This window comes from Ovis canadensis, chromosome 4 (genome assembly GCF_042477335.2).
Source record: "Ovis canadensis isolate MfBH-ARS-UI-01 breed Bighorn chromosome 4, ARS-UI_OviCan_v2, whole genome shotgun sequence".
Classification (NCBI taxonomy): Eukaryota; Metazoa; Chordata; class Mammalia; order Artiodactyla; family Bovidae; genus Ovis; species Ovis canadensis.
In genome coordinates this window covers 106,285,979-106,313,864 of record NC_091248.1, presented here as the reverse complement: position 1 = coordinate 106,313,864, position 27,886 = coordinate 106,285,979, and the positions used below count along the sequence as shown (strand labels likewise).

General features: G+C 38.8%; 1 protein-coding gene and 1 pseudogene across 2 annotated transcripts in view; one reads left to right on the top strand and one right to left on the bottom strand.

Annotated features, from left to right (window-relative positions):
- GRM8 (glutamate metabotropic receptor 8) overlaps positions 1 to 27,886 on the top strand; it is an 883,624-nt gene that overhangs the window by 278,007 nt on the left and 577,731 nt on the right. The gene's annotated exons all lie outside the window — the stretch shown is intronic.
- LOC138439048 (ATP synthase F(0) complex subunit C2, mitochondrial pseudogene) lies at positions 1,369 to 12,329 on the bottom strand (annotated as a pseudogene).

Here is a 27,886-nt window from a genome sequence, read left to right as displayed (position 1 = left end):
GTCGCAAAGAGTTGGACATGACTGAGCGACTGAACTGAAGTGATGTGTATTAATAAGTTTGAATAGTTTTTAGGAAATCTTAAAAATGCAAAAATAGCAAATATAAAAGTCTACAGAGTTTCTCAGAGTCTAGTACATTTATGATAATAGAAACTAATTATTATAAAAAAGGGGAAAATGTTGGACTTTAAGCATCAGTTAACTTGTATTAAAGACATAATACAACTACAAGTATTAATTTAACTACAATAAAATATGGCAGAAAGATAAGAGAAACTTCCTTTCCCTTGATTGCTAGAGCTAGTTATGATACTAATAAAAGAAACTTGAATTTCTTTCATACATTTAATCTTCCTGAAAGAAGAAATAGATGTGTTTGAAAAGGTGGCTAGAACATCCTAATAAGGAATCTTTCGTTAGTTCTGCTTCAGTTACCAATAAACTCAAATTGCAGTCTTGTTCTTTCAACAAGTAAAATTCATAGAAGATAAATATTTAGTTTGAAATCACAACAAAGTAATCAGTTTGTTCTTTTTATTTTTTATCCTCCTGGGCAGTGGTGAATTTATTAATCACTAGTAGATCCTCCCTTCAAAGGCTGAGCTGATTTTATTTTGCGGATGTTTAACCCAAAGTTGCCTGTAGAATGTCATTATGTAATTAATTCAAGCTACTGAGCTGGAGCCTGTGGAAAAAGACATAGTGTAGGTTTCATGTGGGTGTAAAGGAAATGGGAAAGGTATATACATTTGGCCAAAATAATGCTGAAATAGTTTGCTGTGCTTCTTATAGCTCCTATTTATGTCAGTGAACTCAGTAAATTATTTCTAAAAGCTTTTTTTTTTCTTCCTTCCTTTGTGTGTGTGTGTGTGTGTGTGTGCATGCATGTATATGCAGTGTGGAAGGAGTTTGATAGAAACTTGGGAGGAAGATAATTAGGAAAGTTTTAGCTAGATAATGTGAGGAGACATATGTAGTTACCTAAGTCATAGGAGCCAATGGCAGATAAGCCTGAAAAATCCAAAATCGTTTTCAGGGACCAAACAGGTTATTTATAATCCTCCTAAATGTAAAGGTCACTTTAATAATAGAATTATTCAGTTTCAGCATTATCTTTTCCAAGCACTAAGTTCATGAAAAAGAAACTTGATTCTGTAGGTATTAGGGAGTCAAGGTGCATTCCTAGCTAGGGTAATGACAGGCTATAATTTTTCTTATTCATACAGTATTTACTATTTGTTTTCCCTCTGTCAAACCTTGAGTTGACCATTTTTTTTTTTCCAGGCTGCTTGGAAAGGTATAGGGAAATAAATATACAGAACAGACAAGATGTGGAAGAAAGAACCCTGCCAGATGGAGACAGCTCCTTCACATGGCAAAGAGGATGAGAAAGGCCATCCTCCGGCAAAAGACCCCCATGGTTTTCAAGAGGGCAAAGCCCAGAGTGGCTTCAGAGAAGAGTTGTAGCTTCAGAGGATTCTCCGCATAACCAGCCCTGAGGCTCCCAAACACAGTCTTAATCCCTACCCTAGAGCCAAGCCCCTCTGACTGTGGCAGTTCCAACCCAAATGAACTTGGCTGCTGTGTCAATGTCCCTTGAAATGGTGCTATTTTGGAAGCTGCTGTTAGAGATAAGTAAGGTCAGGGAACATGTGACTGCCAAGCTGCAGCTCTCATCTGTTAGTACCATCACAGAGAGTGGTTGGCTCAGAAGCTGAGAGATAATCCTGACCAGTGAGTGCAAAGAGATGAACTTGGGGCAGGCATATATTTTCTGAGGGTAGGGGCAGTGGCAAGAGCTGCTCCCAGGGCAGAGAAGACAGACAGGGGCAATGGCAGACTGTTGTAAGATTAGCTATGATTTAGTGAACATGATCAATTGCAAGGGAGAGAAATTGAGATATGAAACCTTTGGGGGAAGTTGTTTTAGTCATTCAGGTATAAGTAGTGACAGACTAGACTGTATGACCCCCTGGGAACAGGATAAAGATATTCGTTCAAAAACTAATGATGTGAAACTAAGGCAATCTAATGACAAGGTGAAGAGGCTGGGGGCGGAGGTTCTCCAAGAGGGAATGTCGAGTAGTTTGTTGTATTGTATGCAAATAGAAGTACTGAAGAGTAGCCACATCTAAAAATGTGATCACTGAAACTAGAAAGCCTGGAGAACACTTGATGATGGAATAAAGCATACAGGCGAGATGCTTTTTTTTTTTTTCAAGCAGTGGGTAGACATTTAAATGAGGAAAAGGCAGAAAAAATAGTAAAATAGTAAACAGTACTGTGGAGAATGGTTATTTTGATAATTTAAGATTAGTTTGGAATATGTTTGTAATAGTATCTTTATTTAGTGAAAAAAAAGTCTTGATTCATACTGAGGACATACAAGCTCTTTTTCCTCAAGAAAGGACAAAGTTAAGCAAAACGTTGAAATCAGAAGTGTTAAGACAAAAAAATAAAATTGTGGGTAGAAATTCTAAAGAAAAGAAGACTGAAATAACACCCCAGTAGATTTAAGGAAATCCTAAAACCATCAGTGTTCTCCATCTGAAGACCATCAAGGGAAAACAGACTGATGGGTATAGTGTTGGGCTCACTTGAATGAAACAAAAATACCCTGTTGCCATGAGTCGGAAAGATACTCTAGCATTAAAACTCATAAACTTAGGGACTTCCCTGACTGTTTAGTGGTTAAGACTCCACACTTCCTATGCAGGAGGTTCTCTGGTCAGGGAACTAAGATCCCACATGCTGCATAGCTAAAAAAAATTCATAACTTAAATAATCTTTTCCATTAACTATTTACCTCTTATGGCTGATCTTTCCACTAGAAAGTAAGCTCCATGAGAACAGGTACCATATCTGTTCTCTTCATGGTGATATATCCAGCAGCTAGAAAAGACATAGATAAGTATATGTTGAATTAAAAACTGAGTATACAGTTGTACCCTCTGATCTTTAGCAGGCAATAAAATCTGCCCATCTCCAAGAACAATTCATAGTATGGAAAAGCAATCTCTGTGAGTATTAAAGTACAACAGAGAGTAAAGTACTTATATATTTTAAAATATTCATTAGAGAAACATTTGTCATTATACTTATCTCATTTATATTTAGATTTTAGACTGCTCTACTGTGGTTTTCATTTTAGCAGATTTACCTGCTTAGTTATAGCTCAATTGGGAAAATATTAGAATTATTCTGATTTCCTTGAGCTTTCTGTGACTAGGCCAGGGGAGGAGGAAGGAGTTGTTCAGGAGTGTGTTAAGTTGGCCTTGTATTCAGAATTCACCCAGTGATAATACGTATCAGTATCATGTACTGAACTGTGCGTAGAAGCAGATGTTTGGCATGTTTCAGGCTACTTTTGGGAATAGTCTCTATTGAAGAAAGGAAAGTATGCTTCATATCCATTCATGTAATTTATGAGAGTAAAGAGGGATTTCTCACAAAGGGAGAATGCTGGATGGACTATTATATTTACAAGATAAAGCATGCTATGTGCAAATTAGCAGAGTCAGTCAGTATAGAAGAGGACAAAGAGATATAAATACATTCCTGCGGAAGGAGATTAACTCTAAAGAGCAAACATGCAAGAAAATACATGATTCTATAGGCTTGGTTTCACCACAAAGGGTAACCATTTGTTTCCGTTGCTTTTATTAGAAAAAAATCTTTTGCAGGAGCTATTTTGCCCCACAATAAGGTGTTTGAATATTGGAATCTTGGGGTTAAGAGGGATTTGCAAAAATTATCTAATCTTACCACCTATCTGATGCTTGAATTAATTTTTCAAAAACCTTGTCACGGATCTTGCAGTCAAGAGATCAATACCTTCTAGAGAGAGTGGCTAGGAGCTCCATCCTTGGAGAACTTTGATACTAAGATATGCTTCAGTTCAATTCAGTTGCTCAGTCGTGCCCAGCTCTTTGCGACCCCATGAATTGCAGCATGCCAGGCCTCCCTGTCCATCACCAACTCATGAGTTTACTCAAGCTCATGTCCATCGAGTTGGTGATACCATCCAGCCATCTCATCCTCTGTCGTCCCCTTCTCCTCCGCCCCCGATCCTTCCCAGCATCAGGGTCTTTTCCAATGAGCCAACTCTTCGCATGAGGTGGCCAAAACATTGGAGTTTCAGCTTCAGCATCAGTCCTAATGAACATCCAGGACTGATCTCCTTTAGAATGGACTGGTTGGATATTTTTGCCATCCAAAGGCCTCTCAAGAGTCTTCTCCAACACCACAGTTCAAAAGCATCAATTCTTCAGAGCTCAGCTTTCTTCACAGTCCAACTCTCACATCCATACATGACCACTGGAAAAACCATAGCCTCGACTAGACGGACCTTTGTTAGCAAAGTAATGTCTCTGCTTTTCAATATGCTGTCTAGGTTGGTCATAACTTTCCTTCCAAGGAGTAAGCGTCTTTTAATTTCATGGCTTCAATCACCAGCTGCAGTGATTTTGGAGCCCCCCAAAATTAAGTCTGACACTGTTTACACTGTTTCCCCATCTATTTCCCATGAAGTGATGGGACTGGATGACATTATCTTCATTTTCTGAATGTTGAGCTTTAAGACAACTTTTTCACTCTCCACTTTCACTTTCATCAAGAGGCTTTTTAGTTCCTCTTCACCTTCTGCCATAAGGGTGGTGTCCTCTGCATATCTGAGGTTATTGATATTTCTCCCAGAAATCTTGATTCCAGCTTGTGCTTCTTCCAGCCCAGCATTTCTCATGATGTACTCTGTATATAAGTTAAATAAGCAGGGTGACAATATACAGCCTTGACATACTTCTTTTCCTATTTGGAACTAGTCTTTTGTTCCATGGCCAATTCTAACTGTTGCTTCCTGATCTGCATATAGGTTTCTCAGGAGGCAGGTCAGGTGGTCTGGTACTCCCATCTCTTTCAGGATTTTACACAGTTTATTGTGATCTACACAGTCATAGGCTTTGGCATAATCAATAAAGCAGAAATAGATGTTTTTCTGGAACTCTCTTGCTTTTTCCATGATCCAGCAGATGTTGGCAATTTGATCTTTGGTTCCTCTGCGTTTTCTAAAACCAGCTTGAACATCTGGAAGTTTACGGTTCATGTTATTGCTGAAGCCTGACTTGGAGCATTTTGAGCATTACTTTAATAGCATGTGAGATGAGTGCAATTGTGTGATAATTTGAGCCTTCTTTGGCATTACCTTTCTTTGGGATTGGAATGAAAACTGACCTTTTCCAGTCCTATGGCCACTGCTGAGTTTTCCAAATTTGCTGGCATATTGAGTGCAGCACTTTCACAGCATCATCTTTTAGGATTTGAAATAGCTTAACTGGAATTCCATCACTTCTACTAGCTTTGTTTGTAGTGATGCTTTCTAAGGCCTACTTGACTTCATATTCCAGGATGTCTGGCTCTAGGTGAGTGATCACACCATCGTGATTATCTGGGTTGTGAAGCCCTTTTTTTGTACAGTTCTTCTGTGTATTCTTGCCACCTCTTCTAAATATCTTCTTCTTCTGTTAGGTCCATACCATTTCTGTCCTTTATTAAGCCCATCTTTGCATGAAATGTTCCCTTGGTATCTCTAATTTTCTTGAAGAGATCTCTAGTCTTTCCCATTTTATGTTTTCCTCTATTTCTTTGCATTGATCGCTGAAGAAGGCTTTCTTATCTCTTCTTGCTATTCTTTGGAACTCTGCATTCAGATGCTTATATCTTTCCTTTTCTCCTTTGCTTTTTGCTTCTCTTCTTTTCTCAGCTATTTGTAAGGCCTCCCCAGACAGCCATTTTGCTTCTTTGCATTTCTTTTCTATGGGGATGGCCTTGATCCCTTTCTCCTGTACAATGTCACGAACCTCCGTCCGTAGTTCATCAGGCACTCTATCAGATCTAGTCCCTTACATCTATTTCTCACTTCCACTGTATAATCATAAGGGATTTGATTTAGGTCATACTTGAATGGTCTAGTGGTTTTCCCTACTTTCTTCAGCTTAATTCTGAATTTGGCTATAAGGAGTTCATGATCTGAGCCCGTCAGCTCCCAGTCTTGTTTCTGCTGACTGTATAGAGCTTGTCCAACTTTGGCTGCAAAGAATGTAATGACTAATGTCTGTGTTGACCATCTGGTGATGTCCATGTATAGTCTTCTCTTGTGTTGTTGGAAGAGGGTGTTTGCTAAGATGAGTGCGTTCTCTTGGCAAAACTCTGTTAGCCTTTGCCTTGCTTCATTCCATATTCCAAGGCCAAATTTGCCTGTTACCCCAGGTGTTTCTTGACTTCCTACTTTTGTATTCCATTTCCCTATAAGGAAAAGGACATCTTTTGGGGTGTTAGTTCTAAAAGGTCTTGTAGGTCTTCATAGAACCATTCAACTTCAGCTTCTTCCCCATTAGTGGTTGGGCCATAGGCTTGGATTACCGTGATATTGAATGGTTTGCCTTGGAAATGAACAGAGATCATTCTGTCGTTTTTGAGATTGCATCCAAGTACTGCATTTTGGACTCTTTTGTTGGCCATTTCTTGTAAGGGATTCCTGCCCATAGCAGTAGATATAGTGGTCATCTGAGTTAAATTCACCCATTCCAGTCCATTTTAGTTCGCCGATTCCTAGAATGTCGACGTTCACTCTTGCCATCTCCTGTTTGACCACTTCCAATTTGCCTTGATTTATGGACCTAACATTCCACGTTCCTATGCAATATTGTTCTGTACAGCATCAGACCTTCTCTCACCAGTCACATCCACAACTGGGTTTTGTTTTTGCTTTGGCTCCATCCCTTCATTCTTTCTGGAGTTATTTCTCCACTGATCTCCAGTAGCATATTGGGCACCTACCGACCTGAGGAGTTCCTCTTTCAGTATCCTATCATTTTGCCTTTTCATACTGTTCATGGGGTTCTCAAGGCAAGAATACTGAAGTGGTTTGCCATTCTGTTCTCCAGTGGACCACGTTCTGTCAGACCTCTCCACCATGACCTGCCCTTCTTGGGTGGCCCCACACGGCATGGCTTAGTTTCATTGAGTTAGACAAGGCTGTGGTCCATGTGATTAGATTGGCTAGTTGTCTGTGATTGTGGTTTCGGTGTGTCTGCCTTCTGATGCCCTCTTGCAACACCTGCAGCCTTAGTTGGATTTCTCTTACCTTGGATGTAAGATATGCTTACAGAGTCTAATTCTGCCGCTTTGTGCCTGCCATTCATTTGTCTTACTTGTTGAAACAACACCACCTCGATTTTCTTTTCCCACTGAAGTTCTTAGGGTATTTGAACATGCTTATCAGATATGTAAGGCTAAAGATGCATGATTCCTCCAAGAGTTTTTTGAATGGCATTGATTTGACAGATCACTCCTGAGGGTATCCAGTTGGTCCATACATACTTATACTGCAGTATGTCTAGGGTGGTCTGTGGGGTTTTTCTCCCTTTCGTATAGACTGTCTCCTCTCCCCTCATTTTGTCCTCATTTTTCTCCCTCCCTCACCTTCCCTTTTTTCTTCATCCCTCCTATTATTCTACACTTCATCCATTCATTCATTTTACAAACTTTCGGTTTACTGTTGATTCCTATTAACCTTTCTAAAGACCATGGCATTGCAAAGAGTCAGACACAACCGAGCAACTGAACAACAACATAGATAGATAACATCATGAAGCCTTTGTTGCATGGATTGTTTCTAAGTTATTGCTACTGTCCAGTCTGTACAATACAACTGTCCTTTGGATTTAATCACCTTTTTTTTACATTTATTTTTTATTACTTTTCATCTTCAGCCCTTGTTTCTAACATCAGCTTTTTTTTGATCCCTTTCAAACATCCAACACTGGCCCGTCTACAGATTCTATGGTGTCATTTTTATAGCTTCATCTCATTGATGAGAATGTGAAATGTTGAAACAAATGGAACCTAGGAAAGAATCCTTCTATGATGTTGGAAACCTAGAACTAGGTTAGCACCCTCTGGGTATTATTGTTGAAACTGTGACTAATCTGTTTTAATATTGATGCACTCAGCTTCTACTTACTCCGTTTTGTCCACAAAGATAAGTTAAAAGATCTTCTAAAGGTTTCACTGAAGGTGATGTATGTTAGGTCTTTACATTTTCTATAATTCTAATTCCAAGAATTATAACAAAGAAAGGAAGGACATTTGCCTGTTATTCTTTCCTTCTGAAATTGTTGTCTCATTATCTTTTTTTTTTTTTTGCAATTAATTTATTAATTTATTTTTTTTAATTTTTTTTAAATTTTTTTTTTATTTTTTAAATTTTAAAATCTTTAATTCTTACATGCAAGCAACTTATGCAGCTCAATTCCAGAAAAATAATCGACCCAATCAAAAAATGGGCCAAAGAACTAAATAGACATTTCTCCAAAGAAGACATATGGATGGCTAACAAACACATGAAAAGATGCTCAACATCACTCATTATTAGAGAAATGCAAATCAAAACCACAATGAGGTACCACTTCACACCAGTCAGAATGGCTGCGATCCAAAAATCTGCAAGCAATAAATGCTGGAGAGGGTGTGGAGAAAAGGGAACCCTCCTACACTGTTGGTGGGAATGCAAACTAGTACAGCCACTATGGAGAACAGTGTGGAGATTCCTTAAAAAATTGCAAATAGAAGTCCCTTATGACCCAGCAATCCCACTTCTGGGCATACACACCGAGGAAACCAGAATTGAAAGAGACACATGTACCCCAATGTTCATCGCAGCACTGTTTATTATAGCCAGGACATGGAAACAACCTAGATGTCCATCAGCAGATGAATGGATAAGAAAGCTGTGGTACATATACACAATGGAGTATTACTCAGCCGTTAAAAAGAATTCATTTGAATCAGTTCTGATGAGATGGATGAAACTGGAGCCGATTATACAGAGTGAAGTAAGCCAGAAAGAAAAACACCAATACAGTATACTAACACATATATATGGAATTTAGGAAGATGGCAATGACGACCCTGTATGCAAGACAGGGAAAGAGACACAGATGTGTATAACGGACTTTTGGACTCAGAGGGAGAGGGAGAGGGTGGGATGATTTGGGAGAATGACATTCTAACATGTATACTATCATGTGAATTGAATCGCCAGTCTATGTCTGTCTCATTATCTTTTTAGCATATTTCTTCTTAGGCAAGCAAACCTTTTGATTCCCTAACAGACACACAAGACTGAGAGAAGGATATTGGAAAAAGTCAAACATTCAGATAATTATTGGAAATAACAAGGTATTGTATGGGAGTACAAATCATAAGATCAAAATGCTTTGACTGTCATGTGAGATCTACTACTTTCTAATCAGCAAAGGACTTGAAATAATTGATGTTTTTGTTAAAACAAATCAGAATCTTCAAAACTCTGCTAATGCTTACTTCTTGAGGTTTTTCTTAAGTCTTCCAAAGAACTGAAAATAGTAAAAATCGTCATATACATTGATATCATGAAACTGTAGGAAGTTTATACACATTTTGATCAAAATAGATAAAATGCACAAGGAATTCTTTAATGAAGATAAGCCCTTGTGGAAAGGTATATACAAATGAGTGAGTTGGATATTACAGTGATGGATGGAACTGAAGAATTATAAGACCAGTCTTTGTTTTTTTCTGTGGAAAATAAGAGTGAAGTTGCATTCATTGTGCAACTAAACTATTAGTGACAGAATCAACTGAACAAATACTGTCCTCTATTTGTTGTTATTCAGTTGCTAAGTTGTCTTTGCAACCCCATGGACTGCAGCATGCCAGGCTCCCCTGTCCTTCACTATCTTCTGGAATTCGCTCAAATTCACGTCCACTGAGTTGGTGATTGTAGAAGGCAATGGCACCCCACTCCAGCACTCTTGCCTGGAGAATCCCAGGGACGGGGAGCCTCATGGGCTGCCGTCTATGGGGTCGCACAGAGTCGGACATGACTGAAGTGACTTAGCAGCAGCAGCAGCAGCAGCAGCAGAGTTGGTGATTCTGTCTAAACATCTCATCCTCTCCTGCCCTCTTCTCTTGCCCTCAGTCTTTCCCAGCATCAGGGTCTTTTTCAATGAGTTGTCTCTTCACATCAGGTGGCCAAAGTGTTGGAGCTTAAGCTTCAGCTTCAGTCCTTCCAATGAATATTCAGGGTTGATTTCGTTTAAGATTGACTGGTTTGAGCTCCTTGCAGTCCAGGGGACTCTCACAAGTCTTCTCCAGCACCATAATTCAAAAGCATCAATTCTTTGGTACTCAGCCTTCTTTATGGTCCAACTCTCACATTCATATATGGCTATTGAAAAAACCATAGCTCTGACTAGATGGACCTTTGTCAGCAAAGTGATGCCTTGGCTTTGTAATATGGTGTCTAGGTCTGTCATAGCTTTCCCTCCAAGAAGCAAGTGTCTTTTAAGTTCATGGCAGCAGTCACCGTCTGCAGTGATTTTGGAGCCCAAGAAAATAAAATCTGTTACTGTTTCCACTTTTCCCCCTTCTCTTTGCCATGAAGTGAAGAGACTAGATGCCATGAGCTTAGTTTTTTTTTGAATGTTGAGTTTCAAGCCAACATTTTTCACTTTACCCTTTCCCTCATCAAGAGTCTCTTTAGTTTGTCTTCACTTTCTGTCATTAGAGTGATAAACAGGAATGAATTTTCTGTAAGATATTGCTGCTTCCTCTTCACCCAAGCTGACAGATATTCTCTATGACCAGTGTGACTGTGTCTAAGATATCGTTATTCAGGTGACTGAGTTTTATATTAAATTATATTCTACACATGTACTCATTTAAATTATGTAGACATTTTTGTTAAATTTCATGATATCTTGTATTGCTTATGCTATAATTAGAAACATGAAAAATTTTAAATACCACAATTTAAAAATCATTATTATGGTAAACCTTTAATATATAACTATAGAAAGGAATTTAATATGAGCCAGGACTAAAAGAGGTTTCCAAGGTACAAAGGATTTTTTTGGAAGTATAGATTTCATTGGTAGTTTGTGTTTGTGTGTGTGTGTTCCTGATACAGTGAGAAAATGAGATAGTGATTTACACTGGTGTATTTTGAAATTTTAATTATTATTGATACAGTTTGTCACTATTTGGACCCTTAAAAAATGTTCCTGATACTGCTTTCCTTATATCTTATGTTTTTTTTTTTTTCTACTTGGTTTGAGTATTTGTTATCAATTTAATCATTAAAACAGAAACTGGGTAGTCAAAAGATAAGAAAGAGTTAAAATGAAATTTTCATAGTTGGAGAATTACAAATACAGCTATGATTTTATTCCAACATTTTATGAAAGATTTATATTCTTAGAATTTTTAGAAATTAAAATGAATGTTATTTTATTTTCTTGTTGTCATTAACCCATGTCCATGGAGACTACCAGAGACCATTGACTGAAGTTATTAGATATCTTGAGCTCCCAAATAAAAATGTCAGAAGATATTGCCCTGTTCTATGTTGTGTTACAGAATGGATGCATTTCCTGTGGGTGAGGGTATTAGAGTGAAAGTGAGGGAAGTTATATGTTACTCCTGCATTCATACAGAATTCCTTGAGTAAAGGGAAACCGCAATCCCCATAAATTTATACAAAATTAGGTTTGTTTTGATTTTTTTTTTTTTTTGCTATACCTGGTGGCTTGCAGGATCATAACCTTTTGGATAAATATTATTGTCCCCACTAAATGAATTAAGAAACTGAGACTTAGAGAGATGAGGTCACTTACCCAAGGATGTATAAATACTGGAGAAGCAGAATATGAACCCAGGTGGATTGACTCCAAAGTTATAACCAGGATATTATATAGCATTAAAGTGTGATCTGCTGACCAGAGGCATCAGTCTTCTAGGGATATATTAGAAATGCAAATTTTAGGGCCCTAACCCAGATGTAAGGAAACCCTGAAAGCAAGGCTCAGATATTTTAATAAGTCCTGCAGGTTATGCTGAGACTTCCTAAAGTTTGAGAACCACTGTTACATAGCATAGGGGTCTCCTACAATAGGAATAGGAGGCATTGCTAATAAAGATAGGACCTAATAAAGTTTATTGGCTAGCTGACTGGCTCATATTGTAATCCTAAAATAATGTCATATTTGCAAGGTTGACTAAGCTTTTAGTCGCTTAATAACAAATAAAATTGCATTTGTTCAAATGTGCTTTAATTATAGTTCCCAGTAGGCAGAACTATGGTAACAAAATATACTAGGCTTTAATGTTTTTTGCATAATGAGCATAGTCAAAGCATTTAGCACAAATGGATTACAATTCCCCATGTTACATGGGAAAGTTCTAGAAGGACCACATACCTTTCTTGGGTCTGACCTCCTCTTGTTCTCCATCTTCGTCTAATCCTATTATTTCCTTTCTAAAAAAGTACAGGATACAGTATCTGTGTTCCTGAGAGGAAAGGACAAACTGACAAGATCCCTCCTTATATTATCCTGGGTTGATAGATTGGTTAAATCTAGCATTTGTAATGTAGACAGAAATAAACAGTTTCTGAACAGAAGCTGATTAAGAATTTAGCTGCAAAACAAAGAACTTGCTTGCTTTAGTGAAAAAAAAATTGATTGACATTAAGGAATTAAGCATCCCCAAAGTATAAATAAATTTGATTCCAAGAAAAAAAAAACACAGTTTAAAAAATAATATACCAAAGCAACAAAGTGCAGAGATGCCTGGTGAATGTGATTATGTCTACCCAACATCAGTACAGCTATTTGAAAAGCACAACATTCAAGTTGTAATTTTTTTGCTCTGCATGATGCAAAATAAGCAATTTGATTGTTCTTTTTTTTCCACTAAATTGACTGGTTTTTGAATGCATTATTTGACCCACAGTACTGTATTATCCGTAGCATTTCCCAGATGACTGACCTAAGTAGATGTCTTATTGTTGCTTTTTTCTAATAGATGTGTATGGGGATGAAGATAGTGATAATTGGAAAAGAGGAAAGCATAGCATTTGGAACTTGAAAGTGAAGATTTTAGAAGCATGAGTGGTCTTCAGCCTAGAAGACCTGGGGTTTGGCTGCAGTCATGGGCAGGCTCTGTCTCTGCCTGCATAGGATTGTACACACTTGTTAGCAGAAATTGAAAAGCCGAAAGTGTTAGTTGCTCAGTTGTGTCCAACTCTTCGTGACCCCATGGACTGTATTTCACCAGGCTCCTTTGTCCACGGAATTCTCCAGGCAAGAATACTGGAGTGGGTTGCCATTCCCTTCTCTGGGGGATCTTCCCAACCCATCTTCCCTGGTCTCCTGCATTGCAGGCAGATTCTTTGCTGTCTGAGCCACCAGGGAAGCCCAGATTGGTACCTTATAAATAGGGCAGAAGGGTCCAGGGTCTTGTTGCAAATCCTGAAATACTCCCTTCTTGGTATTTGTTTCTAACTCTTCTCTGATGTGGGGCTTGAATCTCAAAATGGGCCCTGATTTCTACCCAAGAGCAGTTTCCTCTTATGTCTTGCTGCCTTGAGTGTATCTCTCCACTCCTGTCCTACGTACCCTGTCCTGTAGTTGCCTGTGCTCCTTTCCAGCTTGAACTTCAGTATTGGGGAGCACAGACCACCTGTCCCAGTCTTGAACCTTGCCTACCACGAAGATTTGGCCAGCCTCTTGGAAATCAGTCCTGTTCGTTGACTCATGGGGGAGGGTGAGTTGGTTAAGTGCATCTGCTAAGTGTTCCAGTTAAATGAGGCCCCCATCAGCGATTCAGTAATTTTAAGATCTGGAGTAACACCTCTCTGGACCTCTTTTTCCTCATCTATTTTGTATCCCGTGATGCGTGTGTGTTTTGCTTTTTTTGAATGAATGAATGCTGATGAAAATAGAATAGTATAATGTTTCAGATGCTTAGCAAAGTCTACATACAGATTAAGCGTTCAACATGTGTTTCTCTTTACTATTATGGACTTTTTCCTAGTCTTTTGTTTTGGAGGGGGGTGCAGAGGGAATCAAGCCATTTTATTGAGGGGCTTTGGGGGAGAGTTAAAGGGGTGGGAGGACAGTGAGATCCAATGTCCTTCTCCTGGCTGGGATCTTTCCAACTTCACAGTGGCTGAAAATTCCTACTCTTTGTTTGGCTATTTGTCTTTTTTAGCACTGTTACCACCCAGTCCCTGTCTATATAAAATGGTCCCTGGCCACAATCTCTATCCTGTTGGCTGGTTTTGGCTACTTTCACGTGACCACCTTCCACAACCTGCCATGACAAGACCAACACACATTTAGCATGAATCACATAAATTATTTAGGAACATTTATTGGAGAAGGCAATGGCAACCCACTCCAGTACTCTTGCCTGGAAAATCCCATGGACGGAGGAGCCTGGTGGGCTACAGTCCATGGGGTCGCTAAGAGTCGGACACGACTGAGCGACTTCACTTTCACTTTTCACTTTCATGCATTGGAGGAGGAAATGGCAACCCACTCCAGTGTTCTTGCCTGGAGAATCCCAGGGACAGAGGAGCCTGGTGGGCTGCCGTCTATGGGGTCGCACAGAGTCGGACACGACTGAAGCGACTTAGCAGCAAGGCTCAAGAAGATCGAGCCATTGAATGAAATGGTTTCTTCAATCTGTGCAATTAGAAAAACATTTTAGGAAATTTTCTCCTACAATTCTGTGAGAATTTCTGTGGGAGAAACTTCAACATAGTACAAATGTTTAGTTTCATGCTTCTGGCTTCCTGGACTGAGTAAATAGTAAAATGCCAGTAGTACGGAGTTTAACCATTTAATGTATAGTCTTGTCTGCTTGTTGATTTAGGCATCTATAGATATGATCATTGGTTTGGGTTTCAGTGTTTGGCTTTTGCTTGACCTTGCAATAGCAGTCAGCCAGTTTAAGCAATTTGTCATTCTTATAGCAAGTATGCAAAGAAGACCCCAAAGCGATAAGTGGGTTTGGATGTCAATGTAGCTAAAACCTGATGGAAGTGGAGGATTGATTAGATTATGACTGATATAGACATACTTCACTGACCATGATTTAATAGCTTCACAATTTTATTTTCATTTCTAGAGTATTTACGTACTTCTGAGTTGCCTAACAGATAAATCTTGAAAGTGAAAAGAAAGTGTTGTGTCCGACTCTTTGTGACTGCATGGACTGTAGCCTACCAGGCTTCTCCGTCCATGGGATTTTCCAGGCAAGAATACTGGAGTGGGTCGCCATTTCCTTCTCCAGGAGATCTTCCCCACCCAGGGATTGAACCCGAGTCTCCCGCATTGTAGGCAGATGCTTAACTGTCTGAGCCACCAGGGAAGTCTGGTAAATCTTAGACCATGGCCTTATATTACTATGATGGTACAGTGGTAAACTCATATATCACATCTAATGGATATCAAAGTGGTAGTTTCTCCAAGACCAGTGTGTGTCTATAAAACATTTCATAAGCTGAAATCATAGAACACATAGAAATCTGTATATATATTCTGTGCATTTATAGGAGCACATTTAGCTATGCATGAATATTTATATATTCACACACATGAACTGGGATTTCTAATGAGTGCCAAATATGAAACTTTTAAGTCATGAAGGTCTAAGGCAAGACCTGTTTTTCCTCAAGACCTATTTTTGCTTGATTATGGTTTATTAGTTTAAACTTGACCAGTTGTATATTAATAGTAGTCTTCTGTTTGAAGAGAGGGCTATTCTCTCAAAGCTTTTTAGGACAAATGAATTTTGGACTTGACAAATAGGATTTAAAACTTGACAAATAGGATTATAGAAATAGTATATGAAATATTGTAAGTTTTTAAAAGTGAAGGCTGCTGTTTTATGTAACTGGCCATTTTACAATGCTTTCAGGCATTTTTAGGGACATGTTTGTATTTGGGGGCAAAAGTGAGAGAATAGTCTAGAGAGAGACAAAAGTGAAGAAGCGAGGCCCATATAATGTATCTAAAATTGCTGTATGTTTTTTCCCAAGGAGAGTGGATTTAAGATAACCTTAGCTTGTGGAATTCCTATTCTGGCATAGATCAGAATAAGACCATTGAATCTGCAGAATTATCTGAGTTATTTTTTGAATATTTATGAAATAAATATATGTGAAAAACATGAAGCAGTGACAATAACTACCAGAAACTCATCTTATGCGTGGCCCCAAGGTAAGATGATCCAGGCATTTTGTGTCTCAGGATGAGTGAGTGCAATAGCAGATGTTGTGTGAGGGAGACTTATGGAGCAGCGCTGTGATAAGCCCTTACTTATTTCTGCTCTGGGGAGATTGAGGCAGCAGGGTTGGGCCCTAGGTGTGACATTAACACGTGACAATGCGAACCCAACAGCCCCAGTCTGAACCATGGGTGCTTCCTCTGTTTCCACCCTTGTCCTCTTGTTCAGAACTAAACAGTCACACTGGTTTGTTTCTCTCATAAGCAATTTTCTTTCTCACTGACATTTTTTTCTGACGATCTGGGGAGAGCCTTGAGCAGGATGTTATTGTTTCTATTGGTTCAATTAGCTTTGTTTTACTCAGGAAGACAAGTTTACTAAATCAAAAGTTTTCCGGCTGGGTCATGCTGACCAGTACAATAGTCTCTCCAATTATTTTGCTATTAGGACAAAACATGTCCACTCCCTAAACCCTCAGTGTAGAAATCATGATATATATGTTTCTCTCTTTCAAGGGGAGGTAATCATCATATTATTCATAGGAAAATTTTCAGAGCACAAGCTGACACCTTTTGTTGTTTCCTTTTCCTTTTAAGGTGACATAATCACTAACAATTTTAAGAAATCTCTGTACTTCCTTACTCGGTGTATAAATCTTTTCCATTATTCTTGTGGAAGTATATTTTTGGCTCTGGCTTTGGTTTCACAAGGCACTGGTTTTTGTGTTTTAATCTAACTTGAGCAATATCTTTGATTACTTACTAAGTGTCACACATTATGTTGATGGCTAGAGACAGGAAGATGAAAAGACATGAATTGCCCTCAAGCAGCTCATAATCTTTCAAACAGGAATCATTCAGTTTTGTGCTTATTTGTTGATATACTATTCTGTGCTATGTTGCTTCAGTCGTGTCTGACTCTTTGCAACCTCATGGACCGTAGCCCACCAGGCTCCTCTGTCCATGGGATTCTCCAGGCAAGAATACTGGATTGGGATGCCATGCACCTCTCCAGGGGATCTTCCTTCCTGATTCAGGGATAGAACCTGCATTGCAGGCAGATTTTTACTATCTGAGCCACCAGGGAAGCCCCAGGGATATATTAGTCAGAAAAATAAAACAAAAAGCTTAAAAAGTTGGGTGTGTGTAAGAGGCATATTTTTATTTTGCAACCACGGTTGACTCTATGGTGGAAAACTTCCCCCCAAATATATCATACTAGGAAGTATATTCAACAGTAGAAGAACAGATTCAAGAGAATTTGTATTCATATCACAAAAAACTGATATATTTGGAATAAGTCTAAATTACTATGCTTTTCTTTAAAAAATATAACTGAATAACTTTGATGACATTTTAATCCATATAGTGTGGTAAACTGATTTAGATTCAGAGAGCTTCACTTGTGAATATGTCAGTTGTTTTTTATTTGTTTCAGTAAAGTATTGATAATTTTAAATGATCTATTAAAATCTTCTTTTTCCTAGCAAACATTTTTGTTTTCTCCCCAGATGTAGGGCAAAAGTATATTATTCCTCAATGTCTATCAGAAATTATAAAATCTGAATTAGTTAGGTTCTGATGAAGGAGGCTTTTATGGCACCAACTAAAATACCTTTCAAAAATCTATTGTTTCTTTGAAAAAATACTCTCCACTCTGATCTGAGGACATTTACCAATCTACCAGCTAATGCAGGAGGAATAGGTTTTCATCAGGCATCGTTGCTCTTTCTTTACTCTCCTATTGTATATTTCGTTTACATCTTTTTTTGTGTGATTATCACAGCATTGTGGATATTTGTTTTAATGTGTCTCTCACACACACACAAATTATGAGCTCCTTGATGTCACTCACCATTGCCCCCCATGACATTTAAGTGAATGAATGAGGACATTCATGTCCAACCTCCATATTGTCTTTGACAAGTGGTTGTCAATTTTGGCTGCTCATTGTAGTCACCTGGGAACTTTAAAAAATATTGATGTTTGGGTCTTACTTGCAGATATTCTGAGTTAATTGGCTTGGGAGGGGAGTGGCCTGAGAATAAAAATTTATAGAAACTCCACAAGTGAGCAATGAGGTTGCAAACCACAGATCTGGACCTGTGCAGTGCAATACAATAGCCACTGGCCATATGCGGCACCAAATACTTGAAAGGTGCTAGTCTGAACTCGCTGTAAGTATAAATATATACACACCAGATTTGGAAAGCTTAATAAAAAATAATGTTAAATATCTCAGTAGTTTTTATATGATTGCATATTGAAATGATAATATTTCACGTATGTGCGTGCTAAGTTGCTTCAATCGTGTCTGACTCTTTGCAACCCTATGAACTGCAACCTGCCAGGCTCCTCTGTTCATGGGGTTCTCCAGGCAAGAATATTGGAGCAGGCTGCCATGCCCTCCTCCAGGGGATCTTCTCCTGCATATTTTATGCCTCCTGCATTGGCAGGTGGGTTCTTTACCAATAGCACCATCTAGGAAGCCCAATATTTCACATACATTGGGTTTAATAAAATTCATATGAATAGTGTTATAATACATTAATCTCACCTGTTTCTTTTTGCCTTTTTAATTGTGTCTACTAGAAAATTTTAAATTACATATTTTACTTGCATCACATCCTATTTCTATTGAGCGGCTCTGTTCTAGATGATGTCTCTACATGGAAACTCTAAGGACAGAGATGCCTAATTAACCAAATAAATGCTTTGTAAGTGCTTTCTGGTAAATTATCTGGTAGTGTTCATGTTTTTGGACTGTATTTGGTACAAACAGCTCCTCTTTATAGTGATCTCTATTTTTAAAAATTCAGATTCAATCATATTTATTAATTGCATGAGTTATAGAAATTACTATGCTAAGAAAGTAGTAATACTCATGTTATAAATGAAAATAGACCAGTGACTCAATGGTATCAGGAATGTAAAAATGAAATAGTCCTTTGAAGCTGGTCAAAATAGGGTGAATTGAAAATACAGAGTGTTATTTTTGTCACTGCCATTGTACTACAGGCCAAGCAAAAATCTTTCTAAACTGGAGTCTATCTGATCTTAACACAAAAACCAAAACCAAACTCTGAGTGAGTTAATTGGTTTGCATGAAGAAGAGTTGAATAAGTTATTCACATAGACATATGTAATTATATATTTATGTTTACAAAGGTTAGAAAGTGATATATCAGAGGAGAAGTCAAGGTCAAAGATGTTTACGGTTTTCACGAATGGGGAAATGCTATAGGATTGAAGTCACTGGACAATATAACCATCTTGAATATGGCGCATAAACTCAGTGGAGGGGGAGCGTACACAGGAACAATCTGATCAAACAATCTGACCTACAGGGCAAACCACTAGGCAGACCAAATACGTGGGCAGGAGGAGTGAAACGCTTTCTGTAGGCTTAGCGGATCAGGTTATCATGGTGGGCAACATTTGCTCTAACCACAGGTATTCAAAGAAAATGATGTTAAGTGTTTTGAGAAAGCTCTTATTGAAGGGGATCGGTTAAAATTGGAAATTGCTAACTGTGAGTTATTAAGAAACACAGTATCCAGAAATCAATTACGGTACGTTCTATTCTAGTCCATTCCCAGCATTCATTTAAACATAAACTACTCTAAGTGTTACTCACAGTAGCGCAGATCAAAAGTTTAGGCTACTTTCACTGTTCTTCAGTGTCAGTCTTTCCTTGGAGTAAAATATTTCTTTCAGTTTGTTTTCTGAAAAGCTTGAAAAGAAATGATTTATATTCAACAAATACCTAGTGCTGTAATCTTATTTTGCTTTGCGTCCCACATTTCGACCTTATGAAGAAGCATGGGAACATGTTGAAAGCTGGGCTTTGGCATCTGAACAGACCTGGTTTGATTTTTGTTTCTTGTCCCTTGCTATTTGACCGTGGCCAAGTCACTTAACCTACGCAAACCTTAATTTTCCTGACCCTGGTACCTGCCTTGTAAGGTTGTTTAGGAGAGAAAATGTAATATCCATTACCAAATATATGGTAAGTCTTTGTAGATATTAGTGTTCTACTTCTTATTATTATAGGGTTGAAAAGCACTCTGATTAGGATGGATATTTTTATATAATCAAAAATTATAATCAGAATTAGTATTTTATAGTGAAAGTGAAGTCGCTCAGTCGTGTCCGACTCTTTGTGACCTGTGGACTGTAGCCCACCAAGCTCCTCCATCCACGGGATTGTCCAGGCAAGAATACTGGAGTGGGTTGCCATTTTCTTCTCCAGGGGATCTTCCCAACCCAGGGATCGAACCCTGGTCTCCCACATTGCAGGCAGACGCTTTAACCTCTGCACCACCAGGTTATTCCTACTTTTAGCCTGCAGAATTTGGAAGGAGGATGGGGTGTTGGGTATAAAAACTGGGGAAGAGGGAAAGGGATACGTGGTATCAGCAAGGAAGGTTTCCTATTTGTAGTTGGGGCCTTTAGGGAGTTAAATTCCTCTATAGTAGATCTGGAAGAATCTTTAAACCCAGAATAGATGAATGAGGAGCTATAGCAGAGTGGGGTGATCCTCCTCTGATGGTGGAGCAGGGGTCTACTGTGTGCAACCAGCGGATGTCCAAGCAAAAAGGACATGTAGCAAGGAAGTACCAGCCTGGGAACAGTGATTTCCTGTAGGCTCCTGGGACTCTATTAATGTACTTTCTGATAGACAGCTTGTGATCAGAACATTCTAAAGTATCTATCTTGGGATTTGCAAAGCCTGAAACATGTCAGGAAGCACCTGCTATGTGGTGTTCAGAGGCAGGGGCAGTGCCAGCACCATCCTGCTTAACCTGAGCCCGGCACACAGGAGAGATGCCATGGTGTTAGCTGGATCTGAATGAATGCACACATCCTACCCTTTACAGCCCCCATGAGTATCCACCTTGTGAACAATTCAAGCTAAGTTTTAGACAAATGAGAATCTTGTTATATTCTCTTATATGTGGTGATGGCATAAGAGAGGAAAAGACAATGGAAATCAATGATAAATCAGCAAAGGGAATTAACTTCCCAAAGACAAGCCTTGAAATGCCTCTCAAAATTCTGCATTTACTTGTTTTACAAAATGCTTTGATCAATGAAATGTGGGAGGTGATGTGTTTTGCACTTAGTGATTCTTTCTCCAAAGCCTGTTTAGAATGAACGAGAAAATCTTTCTCTTTTTTCCCTCTAAGCTTAACCCTTTTACACAGAGAAAGAATTTCCATTACTTCATATAGAGTAAGACTTAGATAACTAAGATCAATTGAGTTTTGAGAGCGATATGCTTTGTCCTTTAGCTATGATAATATGGTCAGAACAATATTTGTGAAAATGAGGAAGGAGAATTGTTTGATGTGTGAATATTTGCAAGAGAAGAACTGACCCCAATTCTAGGCATCCAATTTTTTTATATGCCAGTCATCCATAATGATGAAGAAAGTATATCCTGGAGGTGGGAGTGTTCTTTGCTGAATTTTAAGTATTGCTAAACCAGTTTTTTAAAAGCAGAGACATTACTTTGCCAACAAAGGTCCTTCTAGTCAAGACTATGGTTTTTCCAGTAATCATGTATGGATGTGAGAGTTAGACAGTGAAGAAAGCTGAGCACCGAAGAATTGATGCTTTTGAACTGTGGTGTTGGAGAAGACTCTTGAGAGTCCCTTGGACTGCAAGGAGATCCAACCAGTCCATCCTAAAGGAGATCAGTCCTGGGTGTTCATTGGAAGGATTGATGTTGAAGCTGAAACTCCAGTACTTTGGCCACCTGATGTGAAGAGCTGACTTATTGGAAAAGACTCTAATGCTGGGAAGGATTGGGGGCAGGAGGAGAAGGGTACGATAGAGGATGCAATGGCTGGATGGCATCACTGACTTGATGGACATGGGTTTGGGTGGACTCCGGGAGTTAGTGATGGACAGGGAGGCTTGGTGTGCTGCGATTCATGGGGTCGCAAAGAGTTGGACATGACTAAGCAATTGAACTGAACTGAACTGAAACCAGTTTTAGTGGGATAGATCCAGAATATCCCTCAATACATGTAGAAAGTGGGAGAGGCAGATAAAGAAGAAAATTAAATGGTGTTATTTTCAAAATAGTAATAGTTTGGGTTTTAACATTTCCTTGGAAGTGACATAGCCTGATGCCATTTGCATATTTCAGTTCAATTCCTTTCTAAATATGTGTCTGAGAAATATCATGCACAAATAACTTTTTTGGTCTAGAACACAGCCAAATCTAGGTCTCAGTCTAAAGTTCCAATATTTTCTTGAGTCTGCCCAAAATATATTAAGATGATTGTTTCCACTTCTCCCCAGATAGTCATCTTCTCTGAATATGTAATTTCTTAAACTATCAAATAATTTCATTTTCAATTATAAGCAGACATTCTAAGAACAGTGTTGTCTTTGGGCCAGAAGAGTGTTATTAATTAGTTTATTAATTTTCTTTCTGCTTCTGATCAAACATTGTCTGCTTTTTGACAACTAAAGCTATATTTTGTGTTTTCTACATTTCTTCAAAAGCCAAGTTGTCTCAATTGTTTTTAGGGGAAGTATTTTCCCTTTTTTTTTTGCTGAGTCTTTGCAGAAGGTTTAATGAAATAGCACTGTATTTAGTATTTTTAGTAGAATCTTCATTTGTAAAGACTTCTGCTAACTGTGACATCATCTGACTCTGTTTTGATAATAGAGGTGATGCATCTTTGCAGCAGATTTTCCCCCCCCTCACTCCCAGTTGCCAGGATCTTGTCAGAATAGAAAAATTGGAAGATTGATTAGTGTTCTTTTCTTATTCATTGATTTACTTGGGTTTCTGGCTGACCGATGTATGTGGAACTTGATACCATGGATTGTGTGTGTGAGAAGCAAAAATAAAGAGCTCAATGATAAAAATAGTGGGAACTAGCATTTGTTAAATGCTTGTAATTTGCTAGGCACTGTGGTAAGTACTTTATACATATTATCTCTTTTAATCTTTTCAATAATTGGATCTTATAGATGAGGAAACTGAGTTTAGAGGATAATTAATTTATTCAGTGTCATTCACCTAATAAGTGATGAAGCTGATTTCAACCTAGTTTTATATGACTTAACTCAGACCAGATGGCTTCTGATAAAATTATGATTTATAATCAAATTAAATTCAAGATATTCTAGGCAGGCATTTCACTAGGCACCAAGAAAGATACAAAGGCCATAAGAAGTTTAGAGTTCTGTAGAGGAAAAAGACACGGACTGATAATGATTGTAACTGAACTTTAAGTTTCTCTCTTTTGCTGGAAATCTTTCAACTGCAGAAAGTGTACCATTTCCCTCCAAAATTTGGGTCCTATGTTCATTTGTTTGAGTGGAATATAATGAAGATAAAGTTTCAAGACCCTGATGCTGGGAAAGATAGAAGGCAAAGGGAGAAGGGGATGGCAGAAGATGAGAAGGTAAGATAGCATCACCAACTCAATGTACATGAATTTGAGCAAACTCCAGGAGATAGTGGAGGACGGGGAAGCCTGGTGTGCTACAGTTCATGGGGTTGCAAAGAGTTGGACGCGACTTACTGACTGAACAACAAACTTTCTATGACTTTCACCCAATCCCAGGACAATGTTGTAATCTCTCAATTAAGGAATCAAAACTAGTCTTTAAATGATTTGAGGTTAACTTTTGTCATAATTTGCCTCTAAACATGCCATCTTCCCCTCACTCCCAGGGCCCTGACAGAGCTTTAGCTCAGAGACTTTCCATCTCTGGTCTGGTCAAGTGTAGTTTTCCTTCTTCCAGCATTTGGCAGCCCCTCCCGTAGTCTGTCCTTCCTGCCTCTTCTCATGGCATTTTCCTCTCAGTTAAATGCTACACCAAGCCAGTCTTTAGAACTCTGTGGATTCCCAGGTCTTTATGAATTAGAGCTAACAACCTTCACTCTCCTTCAAAGTCTTTTCTCAGGGTTTCTCTGACAAACTCACTGCCCTCTTCTTTCATCTACCAGCTTTTTCCTTCCATCTACCCCATTAAATTTCACTGTGTTTCAGAACCTTGTTAAGGAGCCAAGGTACATTTTGAGTCTAGGTGTATATTCCATACAGTTTTGATGACACTGGACAGTTTTACTGAATGTACTTCCCGATGAGATAAACTGGGTCGTGCATTAACTGCTTGCTATTTCAGCACATGAGGTTGAGAGTGGGGCCAGGTAGAGAAAAACCTTGATATAATAGACAAAGACTCTTTTCCATGTAGATTTTTTTTTTCTTTAAAGGAAGAGATCCCATGGTTATCTAATACTCTAGGGGGACTTGTCACAGGCTCTTCTATTACAGGTTTTCTACTCTATTTCAGTTACTGTTTAGTGCGTACTAATTTTGTTCAGCTCTCCGATTAAGAGCTCTTACCTTCCAGGCACAAGCTCGTACTTCATCAGTGTGGTGATCTAACCTCATTGGGCACCAGAGTCATCTGTGGAACCTTTAAGAAGTGTTCATATGAGATCCCACCTCTGTGCTTCTGATTCTGTTATTTTTCACCCAGGGTGTAGAAAGAGGCATACATTCTTTAGAGAGTTCTCCATTGCTTAGATTATTTTTCTTTTTCCAGATCTATCTGCATGATTCATTTTCGCAGTAATAGTAGAATCTGTCTTGGGTGCAGAATTCCATTCTGAGAGAAAAGAGAAGATAAACCTTGCAAGTTTAATTAGGCCTAAGAATAAACTCTGCTTCTAGTGTGTTCTGTAGTGAATTCTGACAGGAAGATTCATCTCTCCTCATCACAAGTTATTGATCCCTTCCTACCATGTGCTTCTTATTTTTCCTTGTTCATGTTCCTTCCAGACTGATAAAGAAAATGTTAGAAAATAATAACGAGTCACACTGGCTTCTTCAATTACGTTTTCATTTCAAAAGGGAATGTTGAAACGGGTATGATGGAATTAGCATTTATTGAACATCTATTAACTGTCAGACACTATTGCTTGGTGGTCTTATATACACTATTATGCTTAATAAAACAACAAACTGAGTTGTTTTGTAGTTGCTAAGTCATGTTCTACTCCTTTGCGACGCCATGGACTATAAGTCACCAGGCTCCTCTGTCAATTGGATTCTCCAGGCAAGAATACTGGAGTGGGTTGCAATTTCCTTCTCCAGGGATCCAGGGAAAAAAACCACATCTCCTGCTTGGCAGATGGATTCTTTACCTCTGAACTACCAGGAAAACCTCAACAAACTGAGTTTGGCATGGCTATTTGCATTTTATGGATGAAACTGAGGCTGAGACTATACAACAATAGTAATAGAGTTGTTGTTCAGCTTCTCAGTCATATCTGACTCTTTGTGACCCCATGGACTGCAGCATGCCAGGCATCACTGTCCTTCACTATCTCCTGGAATTTGCTCAAACTCATGTTCATTGAGTCAGTGATGGCATCCAACCATCTTGTCCTCTGTCATCCCGTTCACCTCCTGCCTTCAATCTTTCCCAGCATCAGGGTCTTTTCTAATGAGTTGGCTGTTTGCATTAGGTGGCAAAAGCATTGGAGACTCAGTTTCATTGTCAGTCCTTCCAATGAATATGCAGGACTGATTTCTTCTAGGATTGACTGGTTTGATGTCCTCACAGTCCAAGGGACTCTCAAGAGTCTTCTCCAACAGTGTGGAGATTCCTTAAAATATTGCAAATAGAACTGCCTTATGACCCAGCAATCCCACTGCTAGGCATACACACTGAGGAAACCAGAATTGAAAGAGACACATGTACCCTAATGTTCATCGCAGCACTGTTTATAATAGCCAGGACATGGAAACAACCTAGATGTCCATCAGCAGATGAATGGATAAGAAAGCTGTGGTACATATACACAATGGAGTATTACTCAGCCATTAAAAAGAATACATTTGAATCAGTTCTAATGAGATGGATGAAACTGGAGCCAATTATACAGAGTGAAGTAAGCCAGAAAGAAAAACACCAATACAGTATACTAACACATATATATGAAATTTAGAAAGATGGCAATGACGACCCTGTATGCAAGACAGGAAAAAAGACACAGATGTGTATAACGGACTTTTGGACTCAGAGGGAGAGGGAGAGGGTGGGATGATTTGGGAGAATGGCATTGTAACATGTATACTATCATGTAAGAATCAAATCGCCAGTCTATGTCCAATGCAGGATACAGCATGCTTGGGGCTGGTGCATGGTGATGACCCAGAGAGATGATATGGGGAGGGAGGTGGGAGGAGGATTCATGTTTGGGAACGAATGTATACCCATGGTGGATTCATGTCAATGTATGGCAAAACCAATACAGTATTGTAAAGTAAAATAAAGTAAAAATAAAAATTAAAAAAAAAAAAGAGTCTTCTCCAATACCACAGTTCAAAAGCATGAATTCTTCAGCACTCAGTCTTCTTTATGGTCCAGCTCTCACATCCATACATGACTACTGGATAAACCATAGCTTTGACTATATGGATCTTTATTGGCAAAGTAATATCTCTGCTTTTTAATACACTGTCTAGGTTGGTCATAGCTTTTCTTCCAAGGAGCAAGCGTCTTTTAATTTCATGGCTGCAATCACTATCTGCAGTGATTTTGGAGCCCAAGAAAATGAAGTCAGTCACTGTTTCCATATCCATTTCCCATGAAGTGATGGGACCAGATTTAAAGGATTAGATCTGATAGACCTGATAGTACCTATCTAGATAGTACCTGATGAACTGTAGACGGAGTTCATGACATTGTATAGGAGACAGGAATCAAGACCATCCCCAGGAAAAAGAAATGCAAAAAAGCAAAATGGCTGTCTGAGGAGGACTTACAAATAGCTGTGAAAAGAAGAGAAGTGAAAAGCATAGGAGAAAAGGAAACATATACCCATTTGAATGCAGAGTTCCAGAGAATAGCAAGGAGATGTAAGAAAGCCTTCCTCAGCGATCAATGCAAAGAAATAGAGGAAAACATAGAATAGGAAAGACTAGAGATCTCTTCAAGAAAATTAGAGATACCAAGGGAACATTTCATGCAAAGATGGGCTCGATAAAGGACAGAAATGGTATGGACCTAACAGAAGCAGAAGAGATTAAGAAGAGGTGGCGAGAATACACAGAAGAACTGTACAAAAAGTATCTTCACGACACAGATAATCACGATGGTGTGAAAACTCACCTAGAGCCAGACATCCTGAAATATGAAGTCAAGTGGGCCTTGACTTCATAGCATCACTATGAGCAAAGCTAGTGGAGGTGATGGAATTCGAGTGGAGCTATTTCAAATCCTGAAAGATGATGGTGTGAAAATGCTTCACTCAATATGCCAGCAAATTTGGAAAACTCAGCAGTGGCCACAGGACTGGAAAAGGTCATTTGTCATTCCAATCCCAAAGAAAGGCAATGCCAAAGAATGCTCAAACTACCACACAAGTGCACTCATCTCACACGCTAGTAAAGTAATGCTCAAAATTCTCCAAGCCAGGCTTCAGCAATATGTGAACTGTGAACTTCCAGATGTTCAAGCTGGTTTTAGAAAAGGCAGAGGAACCAAAGATCAAATTGCCAACATTCGCTGGATCATTGAAAAAGCAAGAGCGTTCCAGAAAAACATCTATATCTGCTTTTTGACTATGCCAAAGCCTTTGACTGTGTGGATCACAATAAACTGTGGAAAATTCTGAAAGAGATGGGCATACCAGACCACCTGACCTGCCCCTTGAGAAACCTGTATGCAGGTCAGGAAGCAACAGTTAGAAATGGACATGGAACAACAGACTGGTTCCAAATAGGAAA